This window comes from Mauremys reevesii, linkage group 7, assembly GCF_016161935.1.
Source record: "Mauremys reevesii isolate NIE-2019 linkage group 7, ASM1616193v1, whole genome shotgun sequence".
In the NCBI taxonomy this organism is placed as follows: domain Eukaryota; kingdom Metazoa; phylum Chordata; order Testudines; family Geoemydidae; genus Mauremys; species Mauremys reevesii.
In genome coordinates this window covers 85,198,064-85,213,559 of record NC_052629.1, presented here as the reverse complement: position 1 = coordinate 85,213,559, position 15,496 = coordinate 85,198,064, and the positions used below count along the sequence as shown (strand labels likewise).

Here is a 15,496-nt window from a genome sequence, read left to right as displayed (position 1 = left end):
TGGGAGTGAGGGATAGCTCAGTGGTTTTTAGCATTGGCATGCTAAACCCAGGGTTGTGAGTTCAATCCTTGAGGGGACAATTTGGGGATTGGTTCTGCTTTGAGCAGGGGGTTGGACTAGATGACCTCCTGAGGTCCCTTCCAACCCTGATATTCTATGATTCTATGAAACTGTGTTTTAAGCATTACATTAATTATACTGGAAGTAACTTCATAAATCCCAGGGAATATAAAAATTATTATGCTATAAAGTAGCGGGGTATCAGGGGTACCTATTCTTATTCTCCCTCTGAAATGGATGTATAACTGACAGAAATGTCAGTGGGAAGTAGCACGCATTTCCATTTGAAATTTTAAATGTTTTAGTGGTTGTGAAATTCTGAATTTCACAATGAAGAGGTATTGAACATTTTCTGCAAAAACATTGTAATTCTTTAGCTTAGTTCTAACGTCTTTATTAACTTTTGTGTCTGCTTAAATCCCAGTAGATTAATATAAATGCTCCAAATGTTTTAATCCAGACATTTTATGAAATATTTAAATATGTAACTATGTAATAAAGTATGTGAAATGGGTTACTGTTGTCAGGATAATGTATACCCTCAGCAGTTTTCATACTTACTAATTGACCAGAACACTGAGGGGGAGATTTAGCCCAGATACAGCAGGGGTGGGGAAGGGCACAAGAAGCATTTCTTCTACTTGCATCAACTGCATAGAGTCCCTGTGCTTCCCTGACTTCAGACAGTGCTCCTGTGCAGCACCTCCAGGAGCACAAGCCACCCAAAATTTAAGGGTGGGGCAGTAGAGGTGGCTGTGTGCTCCAGCACCAGGCAGGAAGTTGATGGGGTGCAGAAAGCATGCCCAGCACTTAGACACACTGCTATGGTAATGTTTTCCTTGCACACCCTGAAGCTCTAGAAGATATTGTGCCTCTACAAACTCCCCTTGGAACGCAGTTTAGCCTCTATGATTTGGAATTCTAAAGGTTGTTTGTTTTATCCCAAACCTCAGGTTGCCAGATAACATACAGAAGAGATTAACTCTTCTTTTTTATGCATTTGTTAGTGTGGTACAGTACTTGGTATTTCTATATTATTACATAAAGTTTATGATAAATTCTTAATGTTGTTTTAATGTGACTAACACCGTTCAGATGTAATAAAACTTGGATTCGAAATTCCTGTGTAACAGTACAGTAACTTCATAATATTAAAATAGTAAATGTGCATTACAAGAGAAAATACAATAAATCAGTTTGGGGGCATAAAGATTATTTGAAGGCCCTGGTAAGTATGCATAAATTCAAAGAAAAACATTGAATCTCCATGGCTAGATTCCAGAAGCAGAAAATGGCAACATGTGATCATTGTTTTCTTATAAGTCATGACACTGAAGGAGTTAACAGGAGAGTAGTCAATATTTAGTTCTTTTAAGAGCCATGTTTAGAAAGAGCTGCTGTTAAGGTAGTTTGATAAAGGGAGGCAAGTTTCCTAGAGTATTGTTTCTGAAAAGGAAATGTTTAAATGAGCCAGGAATAAAACACTGGTTTTGCTAAAGACAGGCAGGGAAAATCCTTGTGTTCATTAGTATCACAAATCATTAGTCTGTGCAGAGCTTTTATCCAAAGAAAAGCAAGATAATAGCTCCTTTGACCACTATATTTAAAAATAGTTTGGATTCTATTAGTCATTGTTCCTTACCAAAAATAAATGGTTTTATATTCTAACTCTTTGTGTTTCTTTGGACTAATGCCTAAGAAAAATAAAATTAAACAACTTTCTGAATAAGAACATCTAAGAAACTTTCTGAATAAGAACATCTAAGGCATGGTCTGGAAAATACAGCATTATGTTAAAGATACACAGTGCAACTATAAGAAATGCAGTCTTAAATAAAATAGCTGAGGTATTGTTTTTTATTTTATTTTATTTTATTTATTTATATGGATAGAGTCTACTTTACTTGTACTTTGAAAGTTAGATGAACATTAATCTGTGAGCATTTTTGCTGTTTTCACTTATTTAAACGTCTATTCTGTTCACTTCTTTATTTTTGTTTTTAAATCGTTTTCTGTTATACTTGATAAAATAAATTTTTCATTAAAACAACTTTTAGAAGTATATTAATTGTAAGTAATGATTATAGAACAGGGCTGTGCATAGATTAAAATAACAAGGAAAGATTTATCATATATTGCTTTAGATGTTTACATGACAAAATAAATCCCTTCTCTTCTTTTTATAAGATTGATTATTGTTTGCTTATTCATTTAGAGCACTATTGCTTTTAATCTATTTGATTCTAAAATTTCAGTAAACTTGAAAATATTTGAACTACAAAGTATATTATGAAAAATATTTTTACTTTAGAAATCATTTAGTACTGCAAAGCACTTATTTACCTAACAGTGTTATCTTCATATAGTAATTGAAAATATGTTGCTTAATTCTGTACTGCTGTTTAAATGCGAATAGATACAAAAATGTAACATACCTGGTAAATGTGGCAGGTCTTCCAAAAGCAGTGATAATCCACCTAAGAGATTTATTCCAATTTTTTAAATTTTAAGTAAGTATTAACAAACTTGTGTTGAGTGCTGTAAAATTGAGAGTGGGCATTTCAAGGAAAAATTCAGCTTGAAAAGTTCCTGATCTGCCTGGCACCCTGGATGATACTTGAGTAAACTGCTTCTACAGATTAGCCCATTTTAGTACTGAAGAAAGGCATTAAGACTTGTTACTACTCATATGGTTTTCATCACTGCTTGTATCACAGCCAAAACATCTAGCTTAACTGTAGACGTCTAGTAGAAGACTTGGTAAAACCTGAAGTTTAATAATGGATGGCACCTGGCCATTGGAAGTACAGTGAAGTCCATTCAAATCCATTCCTGATATGAGAACAAACTTTTTAAAAATAATTTTTCAGTGCATCATTCCTTATAGAGTGTGGCATTTACCAAAATGTGAACACACATTCATTCAAAGAATAAGTAGTGATGAGGATCAGCAAGTTATCAAACCTATTCAAACACTAAAGCTGTAAAATTAATACACTGCTTATTCTTTTTTGTAATTGTATATAGATTAGACATCTTACTTACAGTAAATACCTAGCAACAGGCCAATGTACACCAGACTTTCTGATTAAAAGCCTACATTATATTATTAAATACAAGTAGGGTGACCAGATGTCCCATTTTTATAGGGACAGTCCTGTTTTGGGGGACTTTTTCTTATATAGGCACTTATTACCCCACCACCCCCTGTCCCTTTTTTTCACAGTTGCTATCTGGTCACCCTAAATACAAGGAACAAAGTTGTTTAAAACGGTAAAAAAATTTTAGCAAGGATGATGGTCATTAATGGGAACATTGGAATAAATACCTATTGCTGGAACTTGCTTATGTTAACATAAGTCCAGTCTTTAGTTTGCAATATGTTATAATCATGATTGGAGCTATAAGTTTAAGCTAGATCTGTGAAAAATAGAAATGTTTTACATTATTCATACTACAGCATCCATACAAAATATAGTTAGAAGCAGGGTTATATGCGCCTTACCTTTATCAGATTGTCTATTTAAAGTGATATGACACTAATGTGAGTTGCCTATACTGCAATTTGCATAGTCAATGTGTAATTAATGGCTTATGTCTCTAGGTTTAGGACAAATTCAGGATTTTCATTTATCCAGTTTTATATATGTTACTTTGTCATTACTAATGCAAATAGCTCTTTTTTATGTTACAATTCCGATAATCTTGCAAGAGGGAAAAAATGTTAAAAATTCTAGTTCCTTTCCATCCTGATAAAATGTTTGGATGGCAAGGAATTATAAGTTCATGTTGATGACATGTCGATAAGGTTACAGATTTGTTTCAGTAGCACTAGTTATTTTGTCTACTGTATTTTTAAGGGGGAAAAGAAGCAGATATGCTACACTAACATTTCCAATCTGAAGTTACTATTCTAAAGAAAATAAGGCTTGTGTTGCTCATTGCATTGTTCTTTTTTGTATGTTCCAGGTTGACTAGAGTAGATGAGTTATACACCCATTATGGATCAGTGTTTCCCAAATAGTGAAATTACTTTCATTAACAATCAAAGTTCCACGCCAAAAGGTCAAAGATACTGCTTTTAATATTTGAGATGTGTAGTTCTAGATTTCAAAATGCTATCAGCATTAGAACAAACTTCCTAAGAAAATATGTTGCCTGTGTATTGAATGAGTTTGTTTGCATCCATTTACTTGAACAAATTTGGATAAAATTGCTGTAATGAAGTCTGTCTTGTCTCTTTAATAGTAAAAGGGAGCATTGTGGAGGTAGTAGTTTGGATAGTTGGGAATCCCAATATGGCAAACGAGGCTTTGGGAACTTAATCATGTTCTTTCAAAAATTCACAAAATCTTTTACAATTTACTATAAAACTAACTAATATTACAGAATTCTACAGCAAGGTCACTGTCTCTACTTTACTTTGTGGTTTGTTTTACAAGACATGTAATAAGCCAGCACAGCATGTAGGACAGCATAAATGTTTTGAATGCAAGCTTGAATAGCCAAATTTATGGGTCGATATTAGGAACTTATTTTCTTGATAATGTTCAACATACCTCTGAATTTTTAAGTTACAGCTGCAGTTCACATCAACAGATCTCTTAGCAACCTGCCTAAGAATGTTATTTATACTGCAGAGAGCAGAATCACTCACTTCTTAACAATGAATAGTAAAAGCAGTTGACTGTAATGGTTCGGTGGTTCAAAAGGACTTTGTAGATATAACTTATTGATGCTATTTACCTTGCACAAGACGTTTCAGATACAGTAAATAAATTTTCTTGGTTCTTCATGAGCAACTAATCTCCCTGCTATGTACAAGTTTCAGTTTTTCTGACTAAACAAAATTACAGTAAAATACCAGTTTTCTACTAGCTTGTTAACATCTGAATTCAATTACCTACTGTTTCCTTAATCTCTACTTTTATGTATTGAAGGAAGCAGACTCACATTCAGTGGGCATTTTTCCATTAGCTTACCCCTCTCATTTAGTACTGCAATTTAAAAATGTTGACTCAGCTGTTTTATATTCTGCCTGACAACTCAGAAGCTCTAAATAATGTTAATTGTACAAAATAAATGTTGATTTCCTGAACCATAGTTGTCATTTAACAACTTTAGAGAAAATGTTACCTACCTTTTTAACTGCAAGAGTTGAAATCTTGAAGTGAAAAGTGATCTTATTGCACTTTGTTAATGTAATAGTTAAAGTAAATTGTTTCTGAGGATCAAATTTCATTACATTGCTGAATATCCATTTTATGAACAAGGATTTTTTTTTTAAATATCCTGGTATAAAACTAGAGATGTGAAAAAAATAGTACCTCCGATAAAGTTATTATGACTCTATGACATTAAGTTACATGGAAGAGACAGTTAGTGTAGAGTAACTGGCTCCTAGAAGTTTCCTAATCAAGGATGATTTTTTTTTAATACTGCCTCAAAATGTAGTCCATATTTTTAATCACAAGTGAGATTATCAGACAGTTGGTTGGCTTGTTCTTAAGCAATTAACTTAATTTATTAATTTCAGTTAATGACATAGTCTATTCATATAAAATTGGTATATTCTTTAAAACAAATGCTACTTTTATGAATAGACTAACTTGTGATTGGATGAAGCACAAACCAAGACCAGTATGTAATGCAATCAAAAGACAGCTTTCTAGTGTTGAGAATTTTGTCTTTTTTTCCAAAGCTTGTATACAAGTCTTAGTGGAAGGCAAAATAAGTTTTCATTAATGGCCACTGTTTATAAAGGTGGTTTACATGAAAATGATTAATGTAACTCTGACTGTACAGATTCTCTCTTGGAGACTAGCCATGGCATTTTAATAACATGACAAATTCCTTTTTTGCTGAGAAGTCAGTATATATATTGAATGCAGTCATATGTTTTGGTTTTAGTTAAGTTCTGAGCTTTCTCAAGTTAGACCACACTCTTTGCACTACTTGAATATGGAAAGTTTATTCTTCCACTTCTGTGGTTCATCTTGATTCTTCACTCTCTGTGTTGATGTGCAAAGTAATTATGTTTGTTTAATTTTATGTATACAACAAACATAAAATTATTGCATCAACACTTTATGTATGTGTTAATGTACTCAAACCTTTTTTCTGAAAAGTTGTTTTAGCATCTGACTTATCAACTAAAAGATCTGAAACCAAAAATAAACGTGGTCTCACTGTACAGCCTGAAGCCTTTAATTATCAACATGTTGAAACTAAATAGTGTATGATTAGTATCTTAAAATATGCCTGTGTATTGTGTTTTTGAGCATGTATGTAAGAGCTGTAAACTCAAGCATACAGTAACGTGTCCACATGATTTTCAGACATACAGTTAACCAGAACAAAAAAGTTTTCTTCTTTAATTTTTAAGTGTTAATGACAAATGATAGTTTTGCAGAGTGTGGTCCACTGGTTAGAGAGGGACATAGGAGTCCAGAGACCTGGGTTCTGTTTTTTCTGTTGACATCCCATGTGGGTTTTGGCAATCTATCTTAGATTCCCCAACTGTAAAATGTAGCTATCGGTCTTTTAAAAGTGCTTTGACAACCTTTAGTGAAAGGCACTATGTAAATGCATATTTGTATTATTACTTCTACAAAAGGTACAGGATGAGCAGTGGCAGTGCAAATTGTCAACAGTCCCCAACTGTAACTTGGAGAGACCAGATACAGAGGTCTGTAAGTACACTGCTACCTCGATATAACGCCACCTGATATAACACGAATTTGGATATAACGCGGTAAAGCAGTGCTCCGGGGGGGCGGGGCTGCGCACACCGGTGGATCAAAGCAAGTTCAATATAACAAGATTTCACCTATAACGCGGTAAGATTTTTTGGCTCCCAAGGACAGCGTTATATCGAGGTAGAGGTGTAGTTCAGTCTCCATGCCTAATCAGTTGCTGGTCTGTCTGCTGATACTGCTTACAAACTTTCTCATTATGAGAATTTTTTGTCCACTATAAATGAACTGAGAACACAATCATGCTCACACAGATAATCTAATAGTTGTAAAGATCATGTCTACATAGGACAGCAATGCACACTAAAGGATTATGATTTCTAAAATGCACTAACATGTGGCGCACTAATTTGTCTGTGTAGACCCTGCTGGTGTACACTAATAGTTCCCTCGTGCACAGTTTGAAACAGTACTATACTAAAGTACCAAGTAGTGCATCTTACAAATCACATTCCATTAGTGTGCATTGCTGCACCCTGTCGACAAGCCCTGAGTAACTACATCTTTTGACCTGGCCTGAAGTCAAACCACCGACTTAATGCTGAAAGGCTCCACAACCTGTGTCAAGCTACTGAGTCTTCCAGTTACTAGATTCTAGGAAAAGTTTTCTCTTTTGAAACACAAAATCAAGCTAACGCTGTACTTCCTTGTTAACAAAATAAACTAATTTAAAAAGTAAAACTCTCACTTTCTAAATATATGTGTGATGTTCTTGCCATATTTTTTTTGCGTCAATGATATGACAGGGTAGTTGACAATGGATCAGTCTACATGAGTCTTTGCTACAAAGTCATCTTGCTTTTACTTCTAAGGGCAATATTTAAAGCTATTTTTTATTTGAATTGGCTTGGAAGTTTTAAGAAAAAAATATGTCTATTCAAGCCTGTAGATACTTCCATGATTCATTGTACAACAGCAATAAAATAGATCAACGCCTTTGCTTAGAGTAATGTTAAAAACACTTGTTCGTCAAGCTACAAGAGATGCATAAATTCTCTGTTTGGCATCAACCAGTTTTTCATTCTGGGGAGTGTGAGGGTGATGCTTGGGGTGGTACTATATGGTCTCTTAATGAGTGTTACGTTTTTTTCCTCTTAAAAATAAATTAGTATGTTAGAAGCTGGCATCTCTAAACTTAAAATAGTTATAGTTTCCATTCCATTTGTGTGAAATGTCATTAAAATTATTTTTAGAAACAGCAAAATGTCAGACTTATAACTTGGCATTGTTGTAAACATCATTTATTGCAACTTGCATGCTTGTCTCCAGGTTAATGAATTTTGTCAAACCTGTTACGTGTTTTTGAAGAAGCTGAGTTTTTACATTTCTTTCAGAAGGTGAGCATGTAACATTTAGTAGGTTGACTTGTAGGATCTCTTCTAAACCAAATTTGTTGAAAGATCATGTTCTTATTATGGAAAAGTTTACATATAACTTCAAGAAATATTAATAATACACAGGAAGGAATTACCTCACTAAATTCATTCTCTGAACTCTGTTTTACAAAGCGTATGAATGTTCTCACTTAGGTACGTGTTCTCAGATACAATAAAATAAATTATAAAATGCTTGGTCATGGAGAACAAATGAAGAAGAGAGTTTCGGCAGTATTCTACCAGCCTAAGTGACAGAGTTCCATAAGATTAGTGCTTCTGGTTTGACATCTGCTAGATTAATAAAAGAGCAATTCAAAACTCAAGTTCCCGAAAGACATAGAAGGTATTCCTAAATCTTTTATTGGCATACATACAGACAAATTGGAGGAAGAATCCCGTGCACTGCTACAGGCTGGGGACCGACTGGCTAAGTGGCAGTTCTGCAGAAAAGGACCCGGGGATTACAGTGGCCAAGAAGCTGGATATGAGTTAACGGTGTGCCCTTGTTGCCAAGAAGGCTAGCAGCATATTGGGCTACATTAGTAGAAGCATTGCCAGCAGATCGAGGGAATGATTATTCCCCTCTATTCAGCACTGGTGAGGCCACATCTGGAGTATTGCGTCCAGTTTGGGGCCCCCCACTACAGAAAGGATGTGGACAAATTCGAGAGAGTCCGGTGGAGGACAACGAAAATAATTAGGGGCTGGGGCACATGACTTATGAGGCTAGGATGAGGGAATTGGGCTTATTTCAGAGTGGTAGCCGTGTTAGTCTGTATCAGCAAAAAGAATGAGGAGTACTTGTGGCACCTTAGAGACTAACAAATTTATTTGAGCATAAGCTTTCGTGGGCTAAAACCCACTTCATCGGATGCATGCAGTGGAAAATATAGTAGGAAGATATATATACACAGAGAACATGAAAAAATGTCAACGGTTGTCAACTGTTGGAAATGGGCCATCCTGATTATCACTACAAAAGTTTTTTTTTCTCCTGCTGATAATAGCCCACCTTAATTGATTAGTCTTGCTATAGTTGCTATGGCAACACCCATTTTTCATGTTCTCTGTGTATATATATCTTCCTACTGTATTTTCCACTGCATGCATCTGATGAAGTGGGTTTTAGCCCAAGAAAACTTATGTTCAAATAAATTTGTTAGTCTCTAAGATGCCACAAATACTCCTCATTCTTTTTGGGCTTATTTAGTATGCAAAAAAGAAGAGTGAGGGAGGATTTGATAGCAGCCTTTAACTACCTGAAGGGGGTTCCAAAGAGGATGGAGCTACGCTATTCCCAGTGGTGGCAGATGACTGAACAAGGAGCAATGATCTCAAGTTGCAGTGGGGGATGTCTAGGTTGGATATTAGGAAAAGGAGGGTGGTGAAGACTGGAATGGGTTACCTAGGGAGGTGGTAGAATCTCCATTCTTCGAGGTTTTTAAGGCCCAACAAAGTCCTGGCTGGGACTAGATGACCTCCTGAGGTCTCTTCCAACCCTAATCTTCTATGATTCTATGCACGGAGGGGACGTGATCATTTGCTTAAGTGATGAGTTCATTCCATCATAGTCTTAGCCTAATAGTGTATGTTTCTAAAAACAGTAGTCTATAGTCAATCATTCAGATTTCCATATTAATACTACTTTTGTCGCATACGTACCACACAAGGTCTTTTGATGATCTTCAACACACATACTCTTTCTGCCAGAGTCTTATGGGAAAACTACAAATCAGTGCAAGAAGAAAGGATCAAATCTAGAAATTTAATTCAGATAGCTCTAACTTGCAGAATTAATTATACGATAGCACATATAATAGTATAATTATTTGATTGAAACTATGGCTTTCCGTACATAAGAAACTGGTAAACCTGTAAAATATATTCACTTCCTCCATCCGTTCCCAAAATATTTTTCTTCAGCTTAAAAAATAATGGTTGAGTCCACTGTAGCCTTAACAGATATGAATTGTTTAGTTCAAGTAATAGAGGCGTGTCATTTTAGATCCAGAGGATTCTAGGTTCGATCCCTTACTACAAGTGACTCACCATGGGATGTTGAATTACAGCTGTATTCCAGCATGTTTATAAGCTTGAAAAATGTCACAAGGGAATATAGAAAAAGGTCTAGATTTAATGGCCTATATAAAAGGTAACACACAATGCGAAAATAGATTGTTAGAGATCTTTGTATATTTTTATAGACTTTTTAATGTCAGTATTTTAAGTTTTTGGTTTCCCTATTTTGGTCACTATAAAAGTTTGCTAGAGCAATTTTGAATGGATTTTCATACTTACAAAAATGCACAAAATAATATGTTACTTTCACCACTCAATTGGCATCATTCATGTAGCCTGAAAGACACATTAATTCAGGATTACATATTAAATGTGTGTATGGTTTGGAAAATAAAATTCCTTGTTGTTTTATATAAACTATTTGAAAGCTGATGGCACATATTACTGATGGGATAATTTCCATTTGGGTTGCTAGCAGTGATATTAAACAGTTTTGATATTGGTCAGCAAGAATATGTACAATGAGTAATCTCTGAAGAGGTGAGCGAATTATACCACTTTTATAGTATGTGAACAAATTATTCTTGTTGCAGTAAGACTGTATCATGGTTTTCAGGATAATGAATGTGAAATGCATTATAAATATTGTGAGTAATAAACTGTCTCTTCACCCCACATAAAATAAAATCATAAAATATCCTTTGCTCAGAAAGTGAGAGAGCAATGGATTAAACAGACCATTTTCTGGGACTGTAATTGTTCCCCGATGGATAACATTTGTTAACACAGTAAATTTGAGATGCACTTTTTAAGCTATTGAGTAATAATGCAACTCAAGTACTCAAAGTAAATGTCTGCTAAATGATGCAACAACATTATGCTTAGTTCTATGAAGAAGAAGAAAATATATGGTTATTTTTTGCCTTTTGCAGCATTGATGTGGAATTCTTTTTATTGAGTAGGGCATTTATGAAGAGAATCATGTGTTCTGGTGCTCAAAGCTTATTTGGGTAATAGTGTTTTGTGATTGCCAGGAGATAACAAGTGATGTGTGCCTAAATATACTATGTATTAAACCATTTTTATAGGATGGAAACTAACTTATGATTTTGAACAATTGGGTTCAATATTACTGATATAAATTATATTTTATTATGATGGTGGTGTCTTACAAGAGATGCTGAAAATGCTTTAGATTCCCTCCCTCCCCCCCCCCCCCAAGATGCCTAAGGGAGTTAAGCACCCAACTCCAGCTAACTTTCAGTAGGTGGTCAGTTCTAAGCTGTTTTAGATGCATTTGAATATCACATCTTTATTTTATTATAGTGTTAAATCTACCCCAGAGCTTACTGAAGAGAAAAGGAACAAGCAAGTGTAGAGGTTTTGTTTCATTTTTTTAAAATCTAAAAGTATGTTAAAATGTAGCAATGACTGCAAGTCGAGTTATGATTGTAGTTTGAAGTCTACTTCCCCTCCAAGTATGAGACATTATTACTAATTATGACTTCAACATATAAGATAAGATATAAGATAAAAGGGCTAGTTGTTCTACTACCTGAACTGTACTGATTTGAAACCTTTATAGCTAAAGTGGTGCAACCCCTTAGTGTGGACATAGTTATGCCAGTATAAAGGTTCTTTTCCCCTACCAGTACTCACTGCGTATAAACACAATAGGAGTTGTACAAATTTAGTTATTTTGATTAGGACCAGGCCTAAGCATCTGTCATTAGGTGGATTAAGTTGCCTGTTTCTCAAGCCTATAAATTGTCCAGTCTACACCCTGCTGATCATAGTGCTATGTATTCTGTCAGGTTTATGGTGATTTCACTGGCTGACACACATAGAACCTCTATAAGATTTCCCAAGTAACTACCTGTTTATTGGCATGTCATTTCTTTGTGCACTACAGCATTGCCTTCTTTTTGCAGTAATGCCTACCAAATCAGTGGATATCAAAGAGAATGCCCTCCCCCTCCTGGTTTATTGTGGGACATATTTGATCAGATCCGGATGGGGTAGATGACACATAGAATCATAGAATTCAAGATCAGAAGGGACCATTATGATCATCTAGTCTGACCTCCTGCAAGATGCAGGCCACATAAGCCGATCCACCCACTCCTTTAGCTAGCGACCCCTGCCCCATGCTTCGGAGGAAGGCGAAAAACCTCCAGGGCCACTGCCAATCTTCCCTGGAGGAAAATTCCTTCCCGACCCCAAATATGGCGGTCAGCTGAACCCCGAGCATGCGGGCAAGACTCTCCAGCCATACCCTCTGGAAAAAGGTTATATCATGTCATTGACCCATTGTACAATTTACCAGTGTGGCACTTAATTGACCTATTGACTAAGCCCGTTATCCTATCATACCATCTCCTCCATAAACTTATCTAGCTTAATCTTAAAGTCATGGAGGTCCTTCGCCCCCACTATTTCCCTCGGTAGGCTGTTCCAGTATTGCACTCCCCTGATGGTTAGAAACCTTCGTCTAATTTCAAGCCTGAATTTCCTGACTGACAACTTATATCCGTTTGTCCTCGTGTCCACATTAGCACTGAGCTGAAATAATTCCTCTCCTTCCCTGGTATTTATCCCTCTGATATATTTAAAGAGTGCAATCATATCTCCTCTTATCCTTCTTTTGGTTAAGGAAAACAAACCGAGCTCCTCAAGTCTCCTTTCATACGACAGACCTTCCATTCCTCGGATCATTCTAGTGGCCCTTCTTTGTACCCGTTCCAGTTTGAATTCATCCTTCTTAAACATGGGAGACCAAAACTGCACACAATACTCCAAATGAGGTCTCACCAGCGCCTTATATAACGGGACTAGCACCTCCTTGTCCCTACTAGAAATACCTCGCCTAATGCATCCCAAGACCGCATTAGCTTTTTTAACGGCCACATCACATTGCCTACTCATAGTCATCCTACGATCAACCAGGACTCCTAGGTCCTTCTTTCCTCTGTTACTTCCAACTGGTGCGTCCCTAGCTTATAACTAAAATTCTTGTTAGTCATCCCTAAATGCATTACCTTACACTTCTCACTATTGAATTTCATCCTGTTACTAACACTCCAGTTTACCAGGTCATCCAAATCTCCCTGGAGGATATCCCGATCCTTTTCCGAATTGGCAATACCTCCCAACTTGGTGTCATTCGCAAACTTTATCAGCCCACTCCTACTCTTGGTTCCCAGGTCAGCAATAAATAGATTGAATAAAATCGGACCCAAACCGAACCTTGAGGAACTCCACTGGTAACCCCCCTCCAACCTGACAGTTCCCCCTTCAATACTACCCTCTGCAGTCTCCCCTTTAGCCAGCTCCTTATCCACCTCTGGATTTTCATTTCGATCCCCATCTTTTCCAATTTAACCAGTAATTCTACACCTGGGGTCCTCAGAAGAGAGGGGCAGGCTCAGCTGCTCCAGAGCCGCCTTCTCTCATCTATCGCCCAGATCACACATGGAGATCCCACCTGACTGGGAAGCTGGAGCTGCGGAGGAGATTTCTCCATCTCTCTTTCACTCATTAACTAGGCTATGGCAGGGAAGGGAGAGTTGATTGTCTCCTTCACTATGTATGAAATCATCAGAGGTGGTCATGCAGCAGTCTTTCTGTGGTATTTGCTTCCCGGAAATCGAATGGAGGTTTAGTTTCATACACCATTGTTTCCAAGAGCCTGTGGGTCTGATTGATAATAATTGATAACCAAAGAGGAACTTTTCCTTTGGGGCAAGATTGCAAGGAGTATGGTGGATTTTTTTCACCTTCCTTGTAGCATTCTGAAGGCCCAGTTTTAGTTTTAATGAGGAGTAAGGACAGGAATTTAAAAGCTGTACATTTATAAGTGGTAATTTTTTTGCAGCTGGTGTCCAGTGTGCATGTGAGGCTCAGAGGGATTAAACATGAGACATGGGAGATAACTAGTGGACTCTATTAGTCTGAAGGAAGAAGGGTAGACCTTAAGTCTTCACGAACTGAGAACCCTTTGTGTATTTTTGTTCCCCTTCATGGGCAGATGGTGAGAGGATTGTGGGGAAGGCTGAATCCTCAGGGTTAGGCTAAAGGAAACAATACTTGAAAATTGGTTGGCATAATGCTGGTTAATGTCACATTGGAACCAAGTAAATGCCCGGTATTTGCTTCTGTTAAGTTAATCAAGTTCTGACCTGCTTTAAAAGCCATCATTTTATCTATGTTTGATTCCTTGTCAATGGTAAAATTATTTGATTTACATGTTATTTTCTCTGAATCTGCTGATACATCAGGGACATAAATATCTCTGCTTTATAGATGGGGAGACTAACTAGTGAAGAGTTTGACTCACTTACCTACAGCAATATAGTCAGTTAGTGGCAGGTCTGGTAGTAGAATTTGAGTTTTTGGTTCCCTTAGTCTATGTTCAGACCACACTGCCTCTTTGTAAAAAGTAAGATTGATTGAATTTCTTTCATGGATTTATGAATCTTTATGTAAATGAAAGTACCAGCTGTTGCACTATATTAAAGTGCTTATGTTAAAAGAGGAGTTGTCATGTGCTCAACATTTTCTTGTTTAATTGTCTATTAAATATATAGTTTCTCTGAGATGCCAGGTGGATTGTTATTGCAGTCCTGGTGGAGTTTTTATCTGTTTAATTCCTTGTACAATGCAAAAATCTCTACAAGTCTATCAAGTATTTGTTATTCACAGTGGTCAGTGACCATCCTACTCATGATTGAGTCTTTTATTTCTGCTAACCTGTTTGATATACTCAGTTGCACTATAAAACCAGCCAGATTACAGGGTGGTTCAAGACTTGTGAATGGTATTTTTCTGCTCTGTTTTTCATCAAAAAGAAGGTGTTTCTTTGGTTTTGTGTGTCTAGGTGAAGAAGCACAGTGAAAAAGTGATGAACTGGGTTTTGTTAGGCTGGGTTTGAAGAGTTGGAGAGGAGTATCTCACAAATGTTAATTGCTAAACTACAGCTATAGGTACACAGATATACAAGCTACAGGTGTCTACCACATGAGCAGGTGGAAATTGTCATAACTGTGAGGAAGTGTGATGACTATTATATACCCATGATACATTTAGCCTAAGCTGCGGTATGTACAATATTGGTTGTATATTTAGGAATGATTATAATAGTTTGGAAATGATTTTAAAAGTGAGTTCCCATATTTAAAAGAGAATAAAAATGGATGATTATGTGGGTCTGTGAAATAGTATTCTAGGGGAAAAAAAGGGGTTAGGATTGTAAATGGGCTTATGAACATATTAATGAGTTAGAATGTC

General features: G+C 36.3%; 2 protein-coding genes across 3 annotated transcripts in view; one reads left to right on the top strand and one right to left on the bottom strand.

Moving 5' to 3' along the window:
• ASPN (asporin) overlaps positions 1-2,664 on the bottom strand; it is a 32,607-nt gene extending 29,943 nt beyond the window's left edge. Inside the window, exon 1 of the mRNA XM_039480854.1 lies at positions 2,496-2,664. The gene's annotated coding sequence lies outside the window, so the exon portion shown is untranslated. The remainder of the gene's footprint in view (positions 1-2,495) is intronic.
• LOC120368618 (centromere protein P) overlaps positions 1-15,496 on the top strand; it is a 331,679-nt gene that overhangs the window by 169,763 nt on the left and 146,420 nt on the right. The gene's annotated exons all lie outside the window — the stretch shown is intronic.